At 38.4% G+C, this 7,931-nt stretch overlaps 1 pseudogene; it reads right to left on the reverse strand.

The window, feature by feature from the left end:
* Positions 1-262: 262 nt before the first annotated feature.
* Positions 263-2,725, reverse strand: LOC100389923 (putative elongation factor 1-alpha-like 3; annotated as a pseudogene).
* Between the last annotated feature and the right edge of the window lie 5,206 nt (positions 2,726-7,931).

Raw genomic sequence — 7,931 nt, forward strand, 5'->3', positions numbered from 1 at the left:
GTTGTTTCCATTAAAAAGTCCTTATTTTAAAAACTAAACACTGGAAACTGCCACACACACACACACACACACACACACCAACAGACACACACACACAAATGGTCCACAAAACATTCTCCTCTCCTTCTGAAGGTTTTGTGATGCATTCTAATCATTAACTAGTCTTTACTATTAAACTTAAATGTCCAATTGAAACAAACAGTTCTGAGATAGTCCTTTCACCATTAGTTAAGTCTAGGGTGTCAGGTATTAGGGATAATATTCATTTGGCCTTTTGAGCTTTCTGGGCAGACTTGGCGACTTTGCCAGCTCCAGTAGCCTTCTTGTCCACTGGTCCACGGCTTTGACGATACCAATGGCAACTGTCTGTCTCATATAACCAATAGCAAAGTGACCCAGAGATGGATAGTCGAGAATCTCTCAATACACATGGGCTTGCCAGGAACTACATCAACGATGGCAGCATCACCAGACTAAGAATTCAGGAGCCAGGCGTGGTGGCTCACGCCTGTAATCCAAGCACTGTGGAGGCCAACGCGGCGGATCACCTGAGGTTGGGAGTTCAAGACCAGCCTGACCAACATGGTGAAACCCCCGTCTTAAAAAACAAAATGACAAAAAAAGGCCGGGTGCGGTGTCTCATGCCTATAATCCCAGCACTTTGGGAGGCCGAGGCGGGTGGATCACGAGGTTAAGAGATCGAGACCATTCTGGTCAACATGGTGAAACCCCGTCTCTACAAATAATACAAAACTTAGCTGGGCATGGTGGTGCATGCCTGTAATCCCAGCTACTTGGGAGGCTGACATAGGAGAATTGCTTGAACCCAGGAGTCAGAGGTTGCGGTGAGTCCAGATCGCGCCATTGCACTCCAGCCTGGGTGATAAGAGCGAAACTCCGTCTCAAAAAAATAAAAATAAAAGAATTTAGGACACCGAGTTCCACCTGCTCACAGGTTGGCTTGCTCAGCCAAGGTGGTTCCCTGCTCTGAGGGTCCAGGCCAAGCCCATCCTGCACCATGGCCAGGTATAGATGCTGCACAGCCAGAGCCGGAGCAGATGTTATCGCGGAAGATGAAGATGTGGCAGACGAAGGAGGCGGAGCTGCCAGAGATGGAGAGCCAGGAGGTGCTGCGGCCGCAGGTACAGGCTGAGGTGTAGAAGACACCAACTGCACATAGTTGCACAAAATAGCAAGTCCACCAAACTCCTGCCTGAGAATTTTACCAGACTTCAAGACCCTCTTGCCACATCTTGAAAATGCCACCATGCAATGAAAAACGGGAGCCGTGGTGTCCACCCTCAGCAAATTTAACTACCCTTAATTTGCAACAGAAGAGATGGTATTTATCCTCAAGAAGAGATGGAAAACCTCTAATGCTGGAGCTCCTAGTACTGGAATAAAACACACTAACTGAGTAAAACCGTGCATATTAAAAAGGAAGATTTATGGGCAAAAAAAAAAAGAAAAGAAAGAAAAGAAAAACAGGAGCCTGCTGAGGAACCCGGCTGCCTGTCAATAAATGTTGAAAAGTAAAAAAAAAAAAAAGAAAGAAATTTAGGACAATCTTCCAGCTTTTTACCAGAATGGTGATCAGTATCTTCCTTCAGCTGAGCAAACTTGCATGCAAAGTGAGTCATATGGCAATTTAGTACTGGGCATAGCCAGCACTGATGTGGCCTGGGTGGTTCAGGTAATCACCTGAGCCGTGAAGCCAGCTGCTTCCATTGATGGCTTGTTTCTGCTGTCACCAGCAACATTGCCATGACAAACATCCTTGACAGACACATTCTTGGCGTTGAAATCCACATTGTCTCCAGGATGAACTTTACTCAAAGCCTCGAGGTGCATTTTAACAGATTATACTTCAGTTGTAATATTGACTGGAGCAGAGAAGACCACTACACTGGGTTTGAGACCACCATCCTCTACTCAGCCATCAGGAACAGTACAAATACCACCAATTTTTGTAGATATCCTGGAGAGGCAGGTGCAAAGACTTGTTGGTAGGACCAGTTGGTGATGGGATGCAGTCCAGAGCCTCAAGTAGCATGGTTCACTGGCATTGCCATCCTTACGGGTGACTTTCCATCCCTTGAACCAAGGCATGTTAGCACTTGGCTCCAGCACGTTGTCACCATTCCCACCAGAAATTGGCACACATGTTACTGTGTCAAGGTTGTAGCCAGTTTTCATAATGCAAGTGCTGACTTCATTAATGATTTCCTCACATCTCTTCTAGTTGTAGGGTGGCTCAGTGGAATCCATTTGATAACACCAGCAATTAGTTGTTTCACACCCAGTGTGTAAGCCAGAAAGGCATGCTCACAGGTCTGTCCATTCTTGGAGATATCAGCTTCAAATTCACCAACACTAGTGGAAACAATCAGGACAGCACAGTAAGCCTGAGATGTCCCTTTAAGCATGTTTTTTATGAAGTCTCTGCCCTGGGGCATCAATGATACTCACATAGTATTTGCTGGTCTCAAGTTTCCACGTGGAGGTATCAATGGTGATAACAGCTTCATGCTTAGCTTTCAGTTTATCCAAGACCAGGCATACTTAAAGGAGCCCTTTCTCACCTCGGCAGCCTCCTTCTCAAATTTTTGAATGGTTCTTTTGTTAATGCCCATGCATTTGCAGATGAGATGGCCAGTAGTGGTGGACTTGCCTGAATCTATGCATCCAATATGATAATGTTGATATTAGTCTTTTCCTTTCCCATTTTGGCTTTTAGAGGTAGTCCTCAAGACACTTGTGTTCTGATGGCAATCCTGTTGAGAAAAAGCTAGTTCTGTTTTCATATCCCACCATTCTAGTCTTACTAGTTTTTCTTTCCAAAAATATTGCGGTAGCCTCCTAACTGGTCTTGATTTATCACTTATACTCCTGTGGTCTTTTGTTTTCATTGTAACAAAAGGAATCTACTTACAACATCAATATATTGGCTACATCTAAATGCAAGGGAGGCTGAATATTAATGAGCACTGACATTCATGTTCTCTCTTATCTCCTGGGAAATTATTTCGGGTTCTATGTACCCATTCTAACAACTTCTTTGTGCTTTGCACTTACGACCTTCTTCAAGGACTACCTTGTATTCAGAAGTGCTGGTGACTGACTACTGCAGAAGTGAGAAAGCCCACCTCTCTCACCTTAAAGTGGTACAGCCTCTGCAATGTAACTTATATTACGGAACACCCAAAGAATTCAGATGAGGTGTTTTCATCTGAACTTGCACTTTTGTTTAGCTTTTCTGCTTCCCCGTCCCCTTTATCAGCTTCTTAATAAATCATTTGCACAAGAATCCACAGTTCAGGGGAAATGAACCTAAAGATGCACCTTTTTTCCCCTCTGTTCCTGATGCATGGGTTTCCTCGCTCTTCCTTCCACCTGCACCATTCCCCCACTTCCAGGACTTGTCGATGGTTTTCTTTATGTCTAAATGCCATTTTCCTGCCTGTCCACACAGTTCACGTCTTCACTTCCTTTAGGTCTCCACACAAATACCACTTTTTCAGGGATGTGTTTCGTGACCACTCTGTATGTTTTACCCTATCCCAGTCCATACATTTTTTTCCCCTTACCATTCTCTGCAACATTCATCTTCATCTATCTATGTTTGCAAACTGTTTTCCACACTTGGGTATACATCCCATGTGTCTCTATTCCGCAGCTGCATTCTAGCACACAGTGCAAGAGCCTGATTACGTAGCTGGCGTTCAGCACATGTTTAAAATGAAATGTACAAATGAATAACTATGCAAAACTTAACTACACAGTAAACTGAATAAAATTTTTATTCTATAATTTAGCATTACGTTGCCTGTCTGATGTCCAAAATTAAAGAAATCCTGAATGAATGATTACCGATAAATATCGGACTAGTTGTGCCTCAACAATTTATTGCAGAAATAATTGTCATCTTCATTGTAGACCTGATAAGTACCACATGGTATAGAATGTTGCCTTAACCAAGCTTAGATGGGAGCTGTGCCAAATGGACTGCATAACAGTTTATGAAATCACAACTTCTGATAATAGTACTGAACACTACTCATATACTTCACCTGAAACATGCCGATAAGTTGGGCATATTTGCTGAGGATAAAATACTTGGTGTAGAAGTCCTCTCATGGAGCTTTGCACTGTTAAAAGAATAAAAACCTTTGTGACGTAAAATAACCTTCAGAATTAAATTACAATACAAGGATTTGAAAGACAGTAAAACTTTCTCAATAGTTTTATGGGAATGAGTAAGCTTGGAAGGGAATGAGCTGTAAAGATAATGCTGAGGTAGTAAACGCATTAATAAATTAAAAGAGAAAGAGAATCAAAACATGAAATCGAGTGAATTTTAAAGGTAACTTGATCAGAACATTAGGAAAGGCCATTGGAGACAGGAGGCTACTAGCGAATGCTCTGAAGCCAGACTGCAGCTCTGGGTATATATTATCCTTTCTCTCGATTTTTTTTTTTTTTTTTTTTGGTCCTGAAGAGACAGACATCCTTTGTTACTGGTTTGACTGTCTCTTGGGAACACTAATAACTATAAGGTAACCTGCAGTAAAGTTGAGTCAAGTTCTCTCTGAGAGATACAGAGTGAGATGGAGTCAGGCTGTCTGTCCATTATTATCCACCATGTGAGTGCCTAAGTTTTAATCTGAACAAGGGACTTATGATTGAAAGTATATCACTATATTGGCATATCATATTGACTTTCTGATAATGTCCTAAAGCCGGTTGAGTAAAAGAGAGAAAATGCCACTGGGTACAAATTGTGGCATCAATTCTCTGCCAGACTGATCAATTGGAATTATATATTACCTCCAGCTACAATCTTAAAATCTATAGTTTTACTCTCTCTTCAGTGCACAGCTCACAGCTTAAATAATTGCAGATTCAAATGAATTTTAAAAGGATCGAACAGTCTTAAATTAAAAATGTGTGAACATTGTTGTTTTAACCACTTTTAATTATTTACTAATTTAACTCAATGGATTCACCTTTTCTCTCTCTCTCTCTGCATTCTTTTATCTTTCTTTTTTCCTTCTCTAATTCCTCTGAGAGCAAAGATTCCATATGAATCCTTCAAATAATTTGTAATGATTTTAATCAATAAAATTAATATATAGAGAGATTTATAGATACTTTAAACTGGCTTATCAAAAACTATCAGAAATTCTGAATTACAATTATCTGCCCTCAGAACTAACTGCCTCTCTCTTGTAATTATAATATTTGAAAATCCATTCATTAGACATCAATGTTGTATAAGAAAAATTAAAAATACATTTACTGAAAAATGCTTCTAGCAGAATAGAACACTGTAGCCTTTTTTTGCATGAAATCTTTGTACAAAATTGTAAAGCTCAGAGAGTAGCCCAAAACATAATGCCACTTGCAGGAAATTCAACATATATTTGAAAAATTAGGCAAAAGCAAATACTATAAAGGTGATTTTAATGTGTCTGAGAATTTTTCTTCACATTTTGAATGTTAAGAAACATTACATGAGAAACAATCTTTTGTCAGAAAAAATATAAAACGTGATTAATTTCAAATTGCTTCAAATGCTGAGGTTTGATAGCTTCATGTGTCATAATCCAAATGGATGTTGTTTAGAATTCTATTAATGATCCATATTTGCTGAATATTTATGATTCACTAGGAAATACGCTAAGTCATTAATATATGTTAATTTAAATTGCTTTCATGAACATCTAGTGCATTAGGGGTTCTTATCTCCATCTTACAGATCTATAAAAACAGACGTAAAGAAATTAAATAGATTTCTATACCACCTGGGAGACTGGACTAACAGGGAAGAGTCTACTCCTCAATAAGTACTTAGAAATCCCCAATTTTCAGACACTAAACAGAATCTCACTAATGCTGTGAGTAAATGCTGAAGCAAAAATGGCTCACTTGAGTCAATGGCTCTATGTTTACGACATAGATGTCCTCCTTATTAAAGACTTAGGCTCAAATTGCTAAGGCCTATATCTACTCAGAAATATAGACGTAAAGGCTATATTAATGTGTCTCGAAATTTTTCTCCACATTTTGGATGTTAAGAAGCATTACGTAAGAAACAATCTTTGTTAGTAGATTGTTCCTTTATATCTAGTCAGAGCCAGATATAGACCTTAGTGGTTTCATCCTAAATCTCTAATGAAGTGGACATCTATGTCATAAACCTGTAGGATTATGAACTTAATCTATATACATTAAGTAGGTAATTATGAAGAGCTACCTTATTCATAAAAGAACTAAGAAAATTAAAAGAAAAATACCTGTCAACTTCCTTTGGCCATAAAAGTATAAATAGACAAAATGAAAAAATAAAATAGAACCCTCAGGCTAGTCCACTTCCTGTGTGGGGTCCAAATTTGCACATACGTTTACTGCCTAGATAGAAAGCAGGAAGAACAGGGAAGTCTCCCAGAATGAGTGCTTCCTAACCCAAGAAATGCACATTTCCTAGACCAAAACCAAAACCAAATCCAAAACAAAATCTTCACAAGATAAACTCTTAGCAATAAACTGTACAAAGAAATGAACTATTATGAAAGTAAAATGATAAAAGAATTATATTTTCACACAAAGAAATAAAAATAACAATAAAAAGGGATAAAAAATCATGTAGAAAACACAAGACAATGTCAAATTAGACTAGAATGGTTTAAAAAAGAAGGAAAAAGTAGTCGTAAAAATTACATAGTTCATTAGTCTGCTCAGGCTCCCATAACAAAATGCTGCTGACTGGGTAGCTTAAGCAGTGGATGTTAACAAACATTTACTTTATCACAGTTCTGGGGGCTGTATGTCTAAAACTCTGTTACCCACATGGTAGGCTTACGGTGAGGCCTCTCTTTTCAGCTTTCAAATGGCATCTCCCATCTACCATCACATGATCTTCTCTCTGTGTTTGTGTCCAGAGAGAGTGAGAGCACGCTGGTATCTCTTCCTCTTTTTATAAGGACACAGCCTTACTGGGCTGGAGCCTTGGAACCACTTTTAACATTCATTACCTCCTCACAAGTCCTGTCTTCAAACGCAGTTATATTGAGGTGTAAGCCTTCAAGATGAATTTTGAGAGCATGTAATTAAGTTCATACTAGCTCTTAAAATTAAAAACAAATTAAACAAATCTGTGACTTGAAACATAGGTCCGAGTAAATCATCAACCATGCAGCATAAAATGATGGAATAGGTAATACAAAAAGAAGGTGCAAAAAGACATCAAATTACTCTTAAAATTGTGTTATTTCCTTAGTGTTCTGCATTTCCACTGTTTTGTGAAATCTTTATTTCAAAAGTATCTTACCTCATTCTCTCCAGTAATTCTTATGGAAATATCTTGGTAAAATTGTGCCCTCCAAATTACTTGTCAAAAAGCCAATTGAAGAAATGTCTGAATAAATAAGTAAATTCCCATAGATTCATGGTGGACCATGTCTTAGTAGCATGACTCTACTAGAATTAGAATTAATATTATTTATATCGATCTAAAAATGCTTAAAAACCAATACCATTACAATCTTGACCAAAAATCCTTAAAAATCAAAAACAATTTTAAAGAAATAAGTTGGTCAACGAGTAACTTAACTATTTTCTAAAAAAGAAAATTCAATGTTATACAAAGAAAGAAAAAATCTGAATGTATAATAATATAATATTCATTATGTTTTGATCCATTTTATTCTCATTTGAAGAAATAAACAAGATTGGGTAATTTATAAAGAAAAAGACGTTAAATGAACTCACAGATCCACATGACTGTGGAGGCCTCACGATCATGGTGAAAGGTGAAGGAGGAGCAGAAGCACATCTTATGTAGCAGCAGGTGAGAAACCATGCAGGGGAACTGCTGTTTAAAAAACCATCAGATCTCATGAGACTTATTTACTATCATGAGAACAGCACTA

This window comes from Callithrix jacchus, chromosome 9 (assembly GCF_049354715.1).
Source record: "Callithrix jacchus isolate 240 chromosome 9, calJac240_pri, whole genome shotgun sequence".
Taxonomy (NCBI): Eukaryota; Metazoa; Chordata; class Mammalia; order Primates; family Cebidae; genus Callithrix; species Callithrix jacchus.